This window comes from Microcaecilia unicolor, chromosome 2 (assembly GCF_901765095.1).
Source record: "Microcaecilia unicolor chromosome 2, aMicUni1.1, whole genome shotgun sequence".
Taxonomy (NCBI): domain Eukaryota; kingdom Metazoa; phylum Chordata; class Amphibia; order Gymnophiona; family Siphonopidae; genus Microcaecilia; species Microcaecilia unicolor.
The window spans coordinates 351,133,035-351,150,530 of NC_044032.1; the positions used below are offsets into that span (position 1 = coordinate 351,133,035).

General features: G+C 43.8%; 1 protein-coding gene and 1 long non-coding RNA gene across 2 annotated transcripts in view; both read right to left on the bottom strand.

Annotated features, from left to right (window-relative positions):
* Positions 1-17,496, bottom strand: part of GAK (cyclin G associated kinase) — a 398,389-nt gene that overhangs the window by 230,911 nt on the left and 149,982 nt on the right. The gene's annotated exons all lie outside the window — the stretch shown is intronic.
* LOC115463734 lies at positions 938-9,983 on the bottom strand. The gene is made up of 3 exons (XR_003941066.1): positions 9,974-9,983; positions 2,557-2,559; positions 938-1,120 (listed from the first exon to the last, which is right to left on the bottom strand). It is a non-coding gene; the product is annotated as an uncharacterized LOC115463734 (long non-coding RNA).

Consider the following 17,496-nt stretch of genomic DNA (forward strand, 5'->3'; position numbering starts at 1 on the left):
GGAATCTGGCAGATGTCATTGAGATCATGCTGTAGCTCAGACTATCTTTCCGCTGGTGGTTGATTCAGTCCAATTCATTTTCTATCTTTGCATCTTATTATTAGTTAACGTGCACAGTGGTACAAAATGTATTCTTAAGCAAGAATACATTTTTGCCAATTAATGCATGTTATTGGCACTTTTCACTTTTTTCTAAGACAGAACCAGTAACAAAGTCCAGATCTGATCTCTAATGTCTAGCTGAAGTTCACCACTGTAACCTCATGGCCAAGTATTTAAGTTCTCCCCTTTCTCACCATTCTAAATGCAATCAGTACTTTAAACTGTACGCTATTTGATAATCAGAATATAATTGGAGTAACCAAGGCTTCACTATAGAGACTGTGATGACTAAATGAACATAAATCATAACCAGAATAGCCTGTTACTGTATACTTGTCTTTTCAAACAGCTGCTAACACTGTCAAACAAGTCTTGTCATATTGTTGCATCCTTCAACGGTTCCACTAACAAAAACTCTGGTTAAAGACGTTTGTGTGGGTCATTTTCTGTGTATATTTCCCATGGTCTTGCGGGGCACATAAAATTCAATGGCGGGCTGCAGGTCACCCAACCCTGCCCTAGACATATCTTTGCTTCTTCCCCGATACTAACATCTCCATGTCTCCCAGCACGTCTCCCTGAAAGCTTTTCCTCACACCCATCAGAAGTGGAGACAGAGAAGAACAATGAAGGGCAGATGAGTGTAATCCCAGACCTGTGCCTCCTTCTGATACAGCTTGCCTGTGTAAATGTTTATGCATACTACTCCACGTCCAGCAGATAACCAGTTGACTACATAGTTGTACACCAGCTTGCTCCAGTCCTGGTCTTATCACATTGCATGCTGGGGCTTCTGATCTTGATTTTCTTAGGAAATGCTATAAGGCAGTGGCTCCCAGGCCTGGTCCTGGGGGCGCCCCGGCCAGTCGGGTTTTCAGGAGATCCACAGTGAATGTTCATGGGACAGATTTGTATGCAGTGGAGGCAGTGCTTGCAGGTCTCTCTCATGTGTTCGTTGTGGATGTCCTGGGGGCCTGGCTGGCTGGGGTGCCTCCGGGGCCAGGTTTGGAAGCCACTGCTGCAAGGGAATCAGAAACACAAATCCCTGCATGCAATTCATTAACATCTGGACTGGAGTGAGCTGCTGGATAAACTCGTAGCCATTGTCTACTCTGATATAATAAGCTCTATGTGCCCATAAGCACACCCTGTATAACGTGATGTTTTGACAAAATGTAGGTTCTATTCCATAGGAAAGAAGCCACATAAATGCTCATGATCATACAAGGAGTAAGCTTGCAGGGTCAGACATTCAAAAGCATCCACAACAGTTATGGATGCCCCAAGAGGCTGGTAGATAGTGGAGGAGTAGCCTAATGGTTAGTGCAGCGGGCTTTGATCCTGGTGACTTGGGTTCAGTTCCCACTGCAGCCCCATGTGACCTTGGGAAAGTCACTTAACCCTCCATTGCCCTAGGTACAAAAACTTAAGATTGTGAGCCCTCTAGGGACAGAGAAAATACCTGTATATAATGTGTACAGCACTGTGTACATCTAGTAGCACTACAGAAATGATTAGTACTAGTAGTAGTATGACACATGCCATTTCTGCTATCGGTCTGTGCTACTATATGGGAACAGGGAGCTGCTGTACATTTGCTGATTCTGAGGTGCTCGAATGCACATATGTGACCATCTCTGGGAAAAGATAACTAAAGTCCCTAAAAACAAAAAATGAAGTTGTAATGAATTCTGTTAAGACAAGCAATTTGTAATACACACTTCAAACCTAATCCTTTTTGTGAAAAAAATAAAGTTACAGAAATTCAAACAGGTAACTTTTACAGACCGCTTATGGACCCATGAAATGAAAAACCAGCTATACTCAACATTTTGGATTTGCTACTTTAGTCACCTTTTCCTAGAGATGATCACATATATGTCCTGAGGGCCAGCCCACAGTAACATGGCAGCCAGTATTTATGCTTGTACTCCTGTGACTCTTTCACAGCTTGCACTTCCTCAGTCTCTCTGCTCCTTCTACGTAGATGGCATGGTGTATGGCATACTATGCATGGAGGGCAAGTGAGGACTAGAAGGCAAGGTGTGGCAGTGTAGGGAAGAAAATAGGTTACGTGTGTCCTTAGACAGCCAGTGGATATCTGGGTTGCACTGCTCGTTGTGTGGGAGATGTAGTGATGTGAAATAATTGTTACCAATGCAATCTACCATCCAAAGAAATGCATACATATGCACAAAAATAAAGGTCCTACTGCAGCAATCCACACCTGACAATGCCAATGTGCCTACACTCATTGGTGTCCTGTGGTAACACCTGCCTTGACAGCATTACCATCGAAGGTGCTGCCACTATCATTGCTGAACAGTTCTTGCAGTCAGGCTGCACTTGTAATAAAGCTCACAACAGCTACAGCCAGGCTAATGTCCACTCTATGAGACCACTATCATAAAGTTATCCATAAAATAACAAAACAGATAAACAACAAATTAAGACCCCCTATTACCAACTGGCAGTAAAAGGTGACCCACGGTGGTGTAAGCACATGGGACTGCTGCACGCCAGGGTCACCTTTTACCACCACTTTGCTTTTTTTTTTTTAAAGGAGGCAGCCCTTACCACCTCCTATTTAGGAGACAGCGAGGGGTCCAATGGTAACGTGTTGGCAATTGGGCAGTGCACAGAGCTGCCCAATTATGTTGGGCGTGCTCACTCCCCACCCACCAGTGCTAGAAAATAAAAAATATTTTCTAGCACCAGAAATGATGTGCAGCAGACAACCAACTACCGCCGGGCTCTTGGGTGAGCCCAGTGGTAGGGCCAATTTGCTACGCACAAACCCAGAGGTAGCCTTACTGCTGAGTGATAAAATGGCCACTAAAAAATAAACAGGAAAGATAATTCTTTATTAACACAAAAAAAAAACAAATAAAAATTTAACACCATCTCTATTTAGCAGGCAGGAAAGTCTGATTTTTCTTCAGAATTCAAAAATATTATTTGGAAAGTAATTAAAAATCTACAATTATGAGAATCTAAAAGTGAGAAAAATGATTCAATTTATTAAAATGCTACACAAAAAAATGGCTAGTATTTAGAAACTGACCAATTTATGAATTAATATTCCAAATCACATCATCATGCCTTGCAAAAGTCTTCAGACTCTACTACACATTACACATTTGTGCTTTTGTTTTATCTGTGTTCGTGTGGCCATGGTTCAGTGTGTTTGTGTGCTTATTGGTATTGGCACTTAATGTGTCTGTGATCATAAAGAATAGAGAAGAGGCAACACAGTTTAGAAGGAACAACTCCTTAATTGTCATGTTTATCAGAGCTTCTGTGCTGTGGAAGTTGGAACTTCTTCTATGGAAATACATTAGGTATTTTTGGGGGGAGGGGAGCATTATTTCTCTGGAACCTCCTGCCTGGTTTGGCCCATTTTCAGAAACCTGATGTGTCTTTTCAGCAATTCATCTACACCACAATTCAGCCCTTTTCTGTTAAATTTTCAGGGACTGAATTTGCTCTGACAGACAGACATGTATTCTTGACTCCTTATATATCCATTGGACTGGAAAGGGAAAAAAGCCAATGGTAAGATAGCTTTAACTTGTCCAATAGCATCAGTAAGTGCTATGATACAGAAATTTTACCAGAGAATTGTTTTCTTTTCAGCAATTCATCTACACCACAATTCAGCCCTTTTCTGTTAAATTTTCAGGGACTGAATTTGCTCTCAGACAGACATGTATTCTTGACTCCTTATATATCCATTGGACTGGAAAGGGAAAAAAGCCAATGGTAAGATAGCTTTAACTTGTCCAATAGCATCAGTAAGTGCTAATACAGAAATTTTACCAGAGAATTGTTTGATTTTTTTTTTTTCATTTTAAATTTAAAGATTTTTACAAGATCAGTGACAAATATTCAAGTGCCCATTGGAGAAATCTGACATCTTACAGGTACATAATTTCACAACTGTGATAATGTGAACTTAAAGCTCATGAATACAAACTTGGTAAAGTTACTTTTTTTTTTTTTTTTTTAGACAATAGTAGGCTAGGCTTCAACTTACGAATAAGGTCATGAAAAACTGCATATCGTGTGTCATTCTGTGGAATGGAGTATTTCCCATTGACTATTCGAAGTTTTGCTCCATCTTCAAAAGGGTGTTGTCTGAAGCACAACAGGTACAAGATACATCCTAGAGCCTAAAATAAAAAAGTAATTTGTATTCAAATTAGATATATTATGCAAACCCCTCTCTAGTTTTCAATACGTGTCTACTTGTGTGGACAAGGCCTATATGTTAACGTGAGAGATAAAACTAACCCTAAGAGGCATGCTAAATATATTATGATAGGCTAACAGGGGAAGATATTAATGTGGGCTACTAGTAAGATGGGTTATTTTACTGTTAACCCAGGTAATCAGTAACTAGGTCTCTTAGCACAGTTTCATTTTATGTAACAGCAGCACAAGTTATGATTAAAAGAAAACATCTTAACTGTAGCCCATGTTGATCACTTTCCCCCTAAATGACTCAAACAAGACCAATAAACAAAATTTGATGCCTGGAATATTTTTCACAAGTGTTAAAACACTTAAAAACACCTCATTCATACCCACTTAACTATGGAACATTTTTAAAACAGATTCGCAGCATTAAAAGAATAGCCACCAACTCAGATTAATCAAGCTGATCCAGCAGGTCTCAGATTTCCATATCAGAAGACTTACATCTTCTGCTCAAGAGTGGAAAACTGTCACCAATGATATGGAGTCTATTCTGTTTCTACAGACATTTCAAGTCACACTGCCCAGGCAGAGCAAACAGGTAAAAAACCTTATTCATTGGCACATCCTTCTACTGATCTTGTGATGCATGAGATCAGCAGCAGGAAGTGTCAACTGAGGTTTAAACCTGTTCACTTCCTGGAAGGAAATGATGTCAGTAGAAAGCCCGAGACGAGAGCTTTGGTGTACCAACTTGCAAAATAAGGCAATCCAAGCACATCTGCCACTAGACATTCATGCTCCTCAATCAAAGGAGCTGAGGAGAACATCTGAAAGTGCAAAAGGATGGCGATACTACAAAAAAATGGCAGACCTAAAAGACTGACAATAGGTCAAAGCAGCGGGTGGCATCCAAGATGGCAGACACAGCCAAAGGCGCACCAGTGCACACAGGCAGTGAGCTCCTAGAGAATGCAACAGAGCATGTGACAAGAGCTGCTTGTATGGTTTAAGGAGCTGAGGACATTGCTTGTGTTTGAGGTGAAATTGGAGAGCTTGTAACTCTAGTCAGACATAGCAGGATCAAGACGGAGAGTAGAAGACTGATATGATAGTCTAGCTCACCTCCTCCACACGAGAGATAGTGGAGGTCAAGCAACAAATTGCTGCACTTAATGGGGCCTGAGATGCAGCAGCACTCAAAACTCAAAAGATACAGAAAACTCGTTTTGGTGCCAAAACTTGAGGACCAAACACCTAAATCTACCTGAGAATGCAGACTATTCTGCTACATGTTGTTGCATCAGGGACGGCAGACTATCACAGTTTTGGAAATTAAACTGGTCAGGGCGCATCGGACACCGGGACCCCAGAGGGATTCTTTTTCTAGATATATAATTACCTGCGTAGATGACAATGGTCTATGGTGAAAGAACAAATTGCATCAAGGACATGGGCAGTAACAGGTTCAAATGGGATAGTCATTGTGGTAATTTATGCTGACCAAGCAACAATGATAGGGTTTGTTGTGCAGACAGAAGGGAGAGGGCTGGTTGGGTGAGAACAGTCCAACAGGGGCGCTGCAGGGATACAGCAGCTGACGAGATGAGAAAGAGACAAAGGGAGGGAGAAGGAATTTGGGAAAGCGAAGGTGATAGAAGGGTGGTAAGAGGGATGGGTTCTGCTGGGTATGGAGTTATGCTGCATGAAGTCAGACAAAGGCTCAGCTCAGTCGATGAAATGGGCATTGGACTGTGCTGTGTGACATTAAATATTAAAGGGTTAAATTATTGGAGAAAACAGAATTATGAGGGAATGTAAGAGTTATTGCTGATATCATATGCATTCAGGAAACCACCTGGAGAAAAAAACAGTGGATCATTTAGTAAAGAGCTCACTTTACCTGTACATATTTCTAGGGGCAAATTTAAAAGCACACACACACACACAAAAGGAGGGAGCATGGAGGAGGATAAGGAGGTTGGAATTTGTATTCAACTAGCCATAGGCTAGAGGTTAAAGCAATTTCCAAGAATGGTAATGAACATATACTAGTTAATTCAGAGGCACACAGCTATGATTGTGGTGCCCATCTATGCTCCTATGCCCAGATAATCAAAACTCCGGCGCTGCAGGGAACAGTGCCAGAGTTTTACCACCACAGCAGCACCCTGACCTAACTCCCTCATTATCAAAAACTATTAGTATGCAAATGATATGTGCGCTATTAGCTTCCATCATGAAGGAGCAAAGCAAGTGGATGGCGAATACGTTCAAAAGTTGAGTGATAAGCACAACGTTTGAATGCATGCCCAGGACACGGGCTGCCAGCGTCAGCCTCGGGGGGGGGGGGGGGGGGGGGGGGCATCAGTAAGGTCTGTGGACCCCTCCGGATCCCACACACAAATAAAAAACAGCCTGGTGACCCAGTGGGACCCGTCCTCACTCCCCTCCTTCCCCTGGCCACCACCGTAGGTTCAGTGTGAAGGTTGTCTTTATTTGATGAAACATATAGGGCAGTGCCATCAAAGTGATTTACATATTAAATAGTCAGTACATAGTGCTAGTCAGTTACAGATCAAACATATAAATGGCAAGTGACCGTACTCACCCGCAAATGCGCAGTAGAGACTTACGTGATGATGGGGGGGGCGGGACAGAGAGGGAAACTGTGTGAAGGAGAGGGAGGAAACTGCCAATGTCGCTACCGCTCCCCTCCTGAGGTCGCCGCTACGGGCTACCACTCCCCCCACCCGGCCCCACTCTCTTCGGTATTGAACTTACATCGAAACGCAGCAGGCACATCAGCTGAGCTCCCGTCGGCCTTCCTTCCCTGCCTGTGTCCCGCCCTTGCCGATGTTACATCACACGAGGGCGGGACACAGGCAGAGAAGGAAGGCCGACAGGAGCTCAGCCGATCTGCGTTTCGCGCTGTAAGTTCAATAGTGACGAGAGTGCCCGGGCCGGGGGGGGGGGGGGGGGGGGGGGGCGGCGGAGCCTCCGGGTGGGGGAGCGGTGGTGGTGACCTCTGGGGGGGGGGGGGGGGGGGGGGGGGGGGGGGCCTTGGAAAAAAAACCCATACTACTAGCCCGTTTTAACGGGCTCAACGGCTAGTTATATATAAAACATACAGAAATATAATTACATTAACAGCAAAACCAATAAAATATTAATAGGTTATAATAACCACTGCATCTCCCAGGGTCTGAGGCTAAAGCGGTTCAACAAAGCAATCAGACTGAATAGAAAAATTATCTATCAAAAGCAGATTGAAACAAATGCATTTTAAGTAAAATTTTAAATGAAGAGAGAAGATTCTGCATATAGAGAAAATTGGTAAATTTCTCCCTTATATAGAAGTTAAACCCTACCCCATGTATCCCATGATGCACTGGGCAGGGTGCCGCCATTTTGAGGTGGCACCTGCCGAGAAGGAAGGAGTGCTAGTCCCTCCTCCTCCTCCAAATTCTAAGAAACTGGGGAGGAGGTTGGGTTGAGGGGATCCCTCCACCACAGAAAGAATTTCGTTGGGAGAAGATCAAGTCAGGCCCCCTGTCGCAGGTAATACTGGATCCGTGGTGGCAGCTGCCGGGGGGAGGGGAAAGAGTAAGGACAGGGGTCCCCACTGGACCACCAGGCTGGTTTTTATTTGTGTGTGACGTCCGGGGCTCCACTGGACCCCTAGAACTGACACTTTACTATTTTGTAGCTTCATTGCGTGCCTCCTAGTCCTAGTATTTTTGGAAAGAATAAACAAGCGATTCACATCTATCTGTTCCACTCCACTCAGTATTTTATATACCTCTATCATATTTCCCCTCAGCCATCTTTTCTCCAAACTGAAGAGCCCAAGCCATTTCATCCTTTCTTCATAGGGAAGTCATCCCATCCCCTTTATCACTTTTATCGCCCTTCTCTGTACCTTTTCTAAATTTCACTATATCTTTTTTGAAATGTGGTGACCAGAATTGCACACAGTATTCAAGGTGTAGTCGCACCATGGAGCGATACCAAGGCTTTTTTTTGTGTGAAAAGTGTTGGGCTATTTCTGGCATGAATTGGGCTAGAAACAACACTGGCCCTCAGATCGTGGAAAGAGAAAAACCAACCCTGCTGCACCAAGCTCAACCCAACCCCTCCATCATAGTCTGGCATGTGGCATCTTGTTCAGTGCAGCAGGAAATACATTTTTAATTTTTACTTCTTCTGTGTTGTATTGTTTTACAGAGGCTGTCACTTGGTAGGTACTTCAGTGCTGTGTAATTTTGTTATGGCAACGGAAAAGAAAGCCGACATTCAAAAATGTATTGATTCAAACAGCTACTGCATTTTATATTAAAAAAATAAGGGTAAGAGCGAAGTATGGAATTTCTTTAAATCAGTATTGGTCGATGCCAAAGAAGTGCTATTGGTCGAAGCCAAAGAAGTGCCTTTGTGCTTTGTTCGAGATACAAGACAATTCTCTCTTGGAGATCACGTGATGGTACCAATGGCTTATGGGCTCACAAGGACTATTATGCAAATTGTATGCCAACAACAAAGATTACAGCTATATCAGGCTTTTTTCTATCAAGTAATACCAACAAAGTACCTGCAAACATCAAATCTAAAGTGGCAGACATTGTGGTCGCCATGTGTGCAACACATGCAAGGCCTTTTTCTAATGTTGAAGGAGACGGATTCAAGAATTTAGCATCAGAGCTCATCTCCATTGGTGCTAATTATGGGAACGTTGACCTGGACCAAGTCATGTCCTGTGGGTCAACTGTGTCTCCTCATCTTGGTGGTGTTGTGGAGAAAGAGAAAATCGCACTCACAGCTACATAACTGTGACTATATAGTATATTGATAACTGGCAAACTGATTTGTGTATCTTGGCTACTCAATTACTGGACGAAAATATAAAACTGACAGTGAAGTCGATTCTGGACGAGTTTTGTGTACGTCAAGACAATGTGTTCACTACAGACAATGCCAGTAATATGAAGGCTGCCTTTCAAGAAAACATGTGGATTGGATGTTCAAGTCATAATCTAAATCTTGTTTTGTCACATGGACTACAGCAGCCACCTGAGGTAGCCCAACTTATTGACACTTCGAAAGAACTAGCAACATTGGCAAAAGAACAAAAATTAACAATCAGCTAGTAACAACACTTAAACAATGTGTAGTAGCACGATGGAACAGTGTGCTGTTAACACTGAAATCAGTGTCAACAAATTTTTCAGATCTCCATACACTGAGTGCTGAGCTGGGTTTTAATAAAAAAATTATTTTGTCTGCTGGCTCATATCAATAAAGACTTACTGACTGATGTTATTCAAGTTTTGGAACCAGTTGAAGTGGCCACAAAAGGTCTCTACTGACAAAAGCCTTTCGTTCCATCTGGTGTTACCTACCAAATAAAACTGCAAAACACTTCACTGAAAAGGCTTCTGACAGTACAATCATCTCACAACTAAAAAAAACATCTACTTAACATGTTGAATAAATACTTCACGATTCATCATTTGCATTGTACCGCTGCTTTGTTGGATCCACATTTTAAAAACAACTTTGGAACATTAGCACCAAGTGAACATGCATAGGCACTGTCCAACTTGAAAGAGATGGTGGGTAGACTGCCAGCAGCAACCCAATAAGAAGATGAAACTAGAGCAAACTTTCTTGAGACCTCTATTCTTCTTCATCTTCAAATATATTTATTAGGATTTATTTACTGTCTTCTTTAAGGAATTCACTCAAGGCGGTGTACAGTAAGAATAGATCAAACATGAGCAATAGGCAATTACAGCAGTAAAAATATTCAAATAACAATAGTATACTACTTACAATGTCAACACAATATGTAATAGTACTCATAATTGATAGTGAAGGGTAAAGCAAAGATGCAACATAGATAGGTAAGAAAGTAGGAAGAGTTATAAAGTAAAGTGATTGATTTAAAGAAAGTTGCACATGAGGTCAGAGAAATGGTTAAATATTATCTCAGGAGGTAGGAGTGGATGAACATGTCCTGCTGCAGTATATGAAGCCCGAGTCACTCCTTGTGTGTGAGTGAGACTAACGAGTTAGTTACTTCTTCCATTAAAGGCCTGGTTGAAGAGCCAAGCTTTCACCTGCTTCCTGAAGTAGAGATCGTCTTGTGTTAAGTGCAGCCTTTCAGGCAGTGCATTCAAGAGTGTAGGGGTTACTCTGGAGAAGGCTCGCTTGCTGGTATCACATCGTATAATGTCTTTTGGAGAGGGTGTGATTAGTGAAAGTCCTTGGGAGGACCTTAGTGTCCTTGGCGGTGTGTGGAGATCATCCTATTTTTCAGGTACTCAGGGTCATTTCCTTTCAGGGCCTTGAAGATCAGACATAGAGGTATCTGAGGTATTTATATATTTTATTTTGTTAGCTATTTCAATATGTTATATCTATTTGTAATGAAAATACTACTTGCAAAATATACCTTCACAATCACATTCAAAACGATACCACCTGCTTTTTCTCAAGTGGATGCATACATGACTACCACAACTGACGAAATTACTGATGACATCTTGTCTTACTGGAAGTCAAAATCAACTAAGTGGAAAAATCTTTCTGGAGTTGCCAGACGAGTCCTTGGAGCGCCTGTTGCCAGCACATCATCCAAAAGGTCATTTTCATCGGCTTGGCGTGTTCTTGAGGATAGACTATCACAGCTAGGACCACATACTGTGGATGGACTTCTGTTTCTGAACGGACTAAAGAAGTAACTGCCCAATACTCCTGACTGGTTTTTGTCCTCTTACTTGGTGGATGTTTGCATTTTGTATTTTCATTAAAACTCAATAAAAACTAATTAACGTTCAGAAATACATACTTCTTTTTTATGGGCATGGGCGGGGATGGAGATTACTCACAGGGACGGGTGGGGACAGTTTAGATTCCGGCAGGGACAGGTTGCATTTCTGTCCCTGTGCAATTCTCTATTCTGCAGTCGATCTCTGAAAGCCTTTAGAGCGTTCCAAATGGTCTGAAGCTCAAAGAGGTTGAGGTGGAATTGTACCTCCTGGGCAGACCACATCCCTTGTATGTGAAGCCCATCTACATGAGCTCCCCAACCCAAGTCTGATGTATCCACTGTCAACACCTTCTGAGGTAGTGGATTTTGGAATGGGTCAAATTGGACCTGACTGCCCACCACAGAAGTGCATGAGTCAACTCCGTGGGAATGCAAATGACATCTATTAGGTTCCCTGTCACTTGAGACTAAAGGGAAGCTAAGGGCCATTGGGCTGCTCTCAAGTGGAGATGCACCATGGGAGTAACATGCACTGTGGAAGCCATGCGGCCCATGAATCTCAACATTTGCTGAGCTGAAACCTGCTTGCTGCTATTGCAATCTTTGAGGCAAGTGTCACTAAGGTATCTGCCCTCGCCTGAAGAAGGCAGGCCCAGGCTTGCAATGTGTCTAGTAGGACTCTCATGTACTCCAATTGGGAACTGGTTGGGGGTGGGGCTTGAGATAATTGATGATAAACCCCAGTAGCTCCAGCACCTGAGCCGCACTGACTATCGCACTATCCTGCAATGTGCTCTTGATCAGCCAATCGTCTAGATAGGGAAACACATACACCCCAGTCTGCATAGATACGCTGCTACTACTGTCAGACACTTGGTAAACACTCTGGGAGCAGATGCTAGGCCAAATAGCAGAACGCAATACTGTCACAGGCGGAATACTTCCCTGTCACAGGCGGAATCAAAATGTGGGCATAGGCACCCTTTAAGTCTAGTGAGCATAGCCAAATGTTTTCCTAAATTAGAGGAAGAAGGGTGCTCAGGGAAATCATCCTGAACTTTTCTCCGACCAGGAATTCATTCAGGGCCCTTAGGTCTAGGACGGGACAGAATCCTCACATTTTCTTGGTGACAAAAAAGTACCCGGAATAGAATCCCTTCCCTTCTATAGGTTCTATGCTTTGGGCCTGTAGAAGGGCAGAGATTTCCTCTACAAGTACATGCTTGTGCTGAGAGCTGATGAAAGAAGCTCTCAGTGGGCAATTTGGTAGTCTTTGATGCCAATTCAGAGGGTAACCGAGACGGACTATTTGAAGAATCCACCAGTTGGAGGTTACAAGGGGCCATCTGTGATGATAAAAATTCAGCCTCCCGGGACGGTTACCTTTAGTGCAGCTATGTCCTGCTAGAGCCAGTCAAAGGTCCATGCCCTGCTTTGCCTGGGGAGCCAGCTGGGTCTTTTGAGGACAGGGTTGGCGAGGCCCGGAATGCTGGGCCTGGTAGCCTGAGCAGAGTGAGCAGGAAGCAGGAACCTATGCATATGCGAGTAATAAGGTTGCCATCTATACCCGCTCAAAAATTCTTCTTCTTGAAGAAGATGCAGATGGAGGATGTCGAGAGAGTGTGGATGGTGTTTGTATGTTTAATTAGGTCAGTGACCTCTTCCACCTTTTCTCCAGACAGACTGTCCCCTTGGCACAGCACGCCCACTAACCTCTCTTGAACTGCAGGTTCAAGGTCAGAGACACGCAGCCATGAGAGTCTGCGCATCCCACACCCAAGCTAGAAGGTCTGGATACAACATCAATCAAAAGTATCATAAGTGTCCCGGACCAGTTGATGCCTACTCCATCTGCTTGTTGGTCAGCTGGCGAAGTTCTGCAGCCTGCTCTAGTGGGAGAGAATCTGCCAGACTAAGTGTACATACCCTGTTTCCCCGAAAGTAAGACATCCCCAAAAATAAGACCTAGTAGAGGTTTTCCTGAATTGGTAGATATAAGGCCTCCCCCGAAAGTAAGACCTAGCAAATTTTTGTTTGAAAGCAGGGCTACCGAGAGCCGGACAAGGCCGCCCCCGGGCCACCCCCCCACCCAAGGTCGCCGGCCCCCCCCCCCCCACCCTCCGTCGCTCCCGGAACTAACCTTAAACGCCTCCTTTCACCTTCGCAGCAAGCAGCAGCAGGCAGACCTCTCCTTCCTTCCGTGCCTCGCCCTCGAGGATGTTACGTCAGGCGAGGGCGGGACATGGAAGGAAGGAGTGGCCTGCCCTGCTGCTGCTTGCTGCGAAGGTGAAAGGAGGCGTTTAAGGTTAGTTCCGGGAGCAATGGAGGGCAGGCAGGCCAACCCTGATCCAACCCCCATGTTTCCCCGAAAAATAAGACAGCCCCTGAAAATAAGACCTAGCGCATTTTTGGGGGCAAAAATTAATATAAGACAATGTCTTATTTTCGGGGAAACACGGTAGTAACATAGTAGATGACAGCAGAGAAAGACCTGTACGGTCAATCCAATCTGTCCAACAAGATAAACTCATATGTGCTACCTTTTGTTTATACCTGACCTTGATTAGTATCTGCCATTTTCACGGCACAGACCGTAGAAGTCTGTCCAGCACTAGCCCCGCCTCCCAACCATCAGCCCCCCCCCCCCCCCACACACTGGCTCTGCCACCCAATCTCCGCTAAACTTCTGAGGATCCATTCCTTCTGAACAGGATTCCTTTACGTTTATCCCACACATTTTTGAATTCTGTTACCGTTTTCATCTCTACCACCTCCCGCGGGAGGGCATTCCAAGCATCCACCACTTTCTCCGTGAAAAAGTACTTCCTGACATTTTTCTTGAGTCTGCACCCCTTCAATCTCATTTCATGCCCTCTAATTCTACTGCCTTCCCATCTCCGGAAAAGGTTTGTTTGTGGATTAATACCTTTCAAATATTTGAACATCTGTATCATATCACCCCTGTTTCTCCTTTCCTCCAGGGTATACATATTCAGGTCAGCAAGTCTCTCCTCATACGTCTTGTAACGCAAATCCCATACCATTCTCGTAGCTTTTCTTTGCACCGCTTCAATTCTTTTTATATCCTTAGCAAGATACGGCCTCCAAAACTGAACACAATACTCCAGGTGGGGCCTCACCAACGACTTATACAGGGGCATCAATATCTCCTTTCTTCTGCTGGTCACATCTCTCTCTATACAGCCTAGCAACCCTCTAGCTATGGCCACCGCCTTGTTGCCTTCAGATCCTCAGATGCTATCACCCCAAGATCCCTCTCCCCGTCCGTACATATCAGACTCTCACCGCCTAACACATATGTCACATACGTCTCCCGTTGGATTTCTACTCCCAAGTGCATCACTTTGCATTTCTTCACATTGAATTTTAATTGTCAAACCTTAGACCATTCTTCTAGCTTCCACAGATCCTCTTTCATGTTTTCCACTCCCTCCCGGGTGTCCACTCTGTTACAAATCTTGGTATCCTCCGCAAAAAGGCAAACTTTACCTTCTAATCCTTCGGCAATGTCACTCACAAATATATTGAACAGAATCGGCTCTAGCACCGATCCCTGAGGCGCTCCACTATTCACCTTTCCCTCATCTGAGCGAATTCCATTAACCACCACCCTCTGGCGTCTGTCCATCAACCAGTTCCTAATCCAGTTCACCACGTCAGGTCCTAACTTTAGCCTGTTCATATTATTTAAGAGCCTCCTGTGGGGAACCGTGTACAGTGCCTCTAGAAAAATTTAGAGACTCAATGAAAGTCTCCTACAATGCAAAGAAATCAGGGAGGATATAGGGAAAACCATTACAGACTATTTTGAATTTAATGACACAGATGAAATCAGTGACATCATCTTATAGGACGGATTCAAACTGTCTTTCACCAACACCATTAAACTTAACTCTGACAAGGTAATCTCCCAGGTCGAGGCTGCACTTGGTGGGGGCGGTTGGATACCATTAAAATGATGGTAGTCCCTAAGGTCACATATACGTTGAGTATGATCCCTCTTTTATTTCCTCGTGCCTTTTATAGGTGTCTGGAAAGGATGCTCAACTTCTTGTGAATCTTAGATTGCCCAGAATTTCACTGAGCAAACTTAAGCTTCCAAAAAGGCAAGGAGGTGTGAAATTTCCTGATCTCCCGCTTTATCATAAAGCCTTTATAATGCGGCAGAGCATGGAATGGCTCGCTTCTGTAAGTGTTTTTTTCCCCGCCCAGGTGGTTGGTCTTTGAGCAAGCCCTTTTTGGCCCGTTGCAGCACTCCCATCTTCTGGGCATGCGTCTTCCCAGGGGCCTCGTGTCTAATCCGCTCATTCATGCAACCTTTAAATTACTTGTGTCCCTTGATAAATTAATGGATGTCCCTTGGTCTGCTACGCCTCTCACCCCTATTTGGAATAACCCTAACTTTAAAATTGGCAACAAGCAGGTTTCATGGTCTCAGTGGCAACGTACCAGCATTTGGACTTTAGAGGATTTGATACATGCAAATAGGCAGACTTGGAAAACCTTTGCAGAAATGAAACTAGACTTTGGCCTTTCTGACACCCAATTTTACCAGTGGTCAGAAGTCTGGTCACAGCTGGTAGCCATTTTTCTCCTCCCTGGCTCCATTTCTTATCCATTTGTGATTCTTCGGGAGCAGTTCTTTGGGGGTCGGCTGACTCCTAGTGAAGGGGCTCTTGTTAGTGCCATGGTCTCTTTGGCATTGAAGGTGATCTTCTCCCACTGGAAGTCCTTACACCAGGCCACTTATCAGGAATGGTGGAACTTATTGCTCCAAATGTACAAATTTGAATTACATCTGGCGAAGAAATCTTCTCTCTTCGCTTCCTACAGGGAAAAATGGCTGCCACTGGTATCTTATTTTGCTTCGGTATAGAGATTAGTACTGAGTTTGATGTATTTTGTGGCCTATGCATGCTCTATGTCTGGATTTGAATCCTCCAGCCCTCCTCCTTCCCTTTTTTTTTTCCTTTCTTCTCCACCTCCTCTTTCTTCCCCTTTTTCTTAATGTGATTCTAGTTGTGAATAGTTGCTTCTTGACTGTGAGCTCCAGTTTTGCCATGATTTGTAAATGTTGCTTGTTGTACTGTGGTGAGCTCCTGCTTCTATTGTATTGTATTGAAATCCAATAAAAGATATTAAACTTATAAAAAAAAATGAACAAACAAATAAATAACTAGCATTGAAAAAAAACCTGTCTTTCAAGGAATATTCATTAAGTAGGAACCTAGAATTAAAAACAAGAAATGGGTAAAAGAGAACAAGATTTCAAAACAACTTAAGGAATTAGATTTCCAATACCAAACGTCAAGACAAGTATAGACAGGAGGTGATAGACTTAGAGCTCCCCTACAAGAAATGCAGTTGGAGGACTTAGCTCACCAGCTGCTACAACAACATTATGAATAGGGGAATAAGTCTGGAAAAATATTAACAAATAAATTGAAAAAGGTTTATATAAGAAATATTATTACCAAAATAAGAGGTAGTAGAAGGGGAGCTGCTTTACCAAGTAGAGTTAATTCAGAAGAGTTTTATCAACATTTATATGCTAAAGAACAGACCGACTCGGATTGGGACAGACTCCCAATTCTTATCTGAGGTTACACTCCCCATGATACCGGCAGAATGGAGTAAGACGTTAAAGACTCCAAATATAGGCTCATGTAGAGCTGGTAGGACTGGATGTGTTAAACAAGCATCAAGGCCTAAAAAGTCTTCCTTCCAAACGAACCAAGGTCCTGGCCTCTCTTCCCAGAGCTGTCGAGGCATGAGACCTAGAACTCATGGCCTCTTTGAGAGCGGATTCGACCACCATGGAGTGGTGCGGCAGTTGTGCCCTCTCAAATCCGGGAGCCTTTTGGATACAATACCCACCTTCTTACATGTGACCTTGAGGATAGCGTGTAATGGCACAGTGACCCCCCTCATTAGAAGGAGATTTATAGCCCAGGACAGACAACATCTCCGCCCTGGGCTCCTCCTCCATCTCCAACTTGTAGTCATCTTCCTCACAAAACCAGTGCCTCAGGTGGTGATTTCCATCTCTCTTGAGGTGGGGTCAGATGGTATACGACGACGACTCCTCCGAGAAGTAATGTGGATCCTCATCAGCCTCCCATGAGCAGTCCCAATCTGAATCTGCATCAACCTCAGCCTAGTGGAATGAGGTTCACGCCCCAAGGTCTAGTCCTATTTTCTGCGTTCTCAGTGGATGTAGAAGTCTGAGCAGCCATGGAAGTCAATGCTGCCGGTGCCGAAGTCGATGTACTGGCCTTCAAGGAGCCAAAAATCTTCTACTGTTGAACCTTCCATGCCTGCCGAGTACTCACCTGCATTTACAAACAGAAAAAATAAGCAGAAGAGTCATTGTCAGGTCCAAGGCACCAGATGCAGCAAGAGTG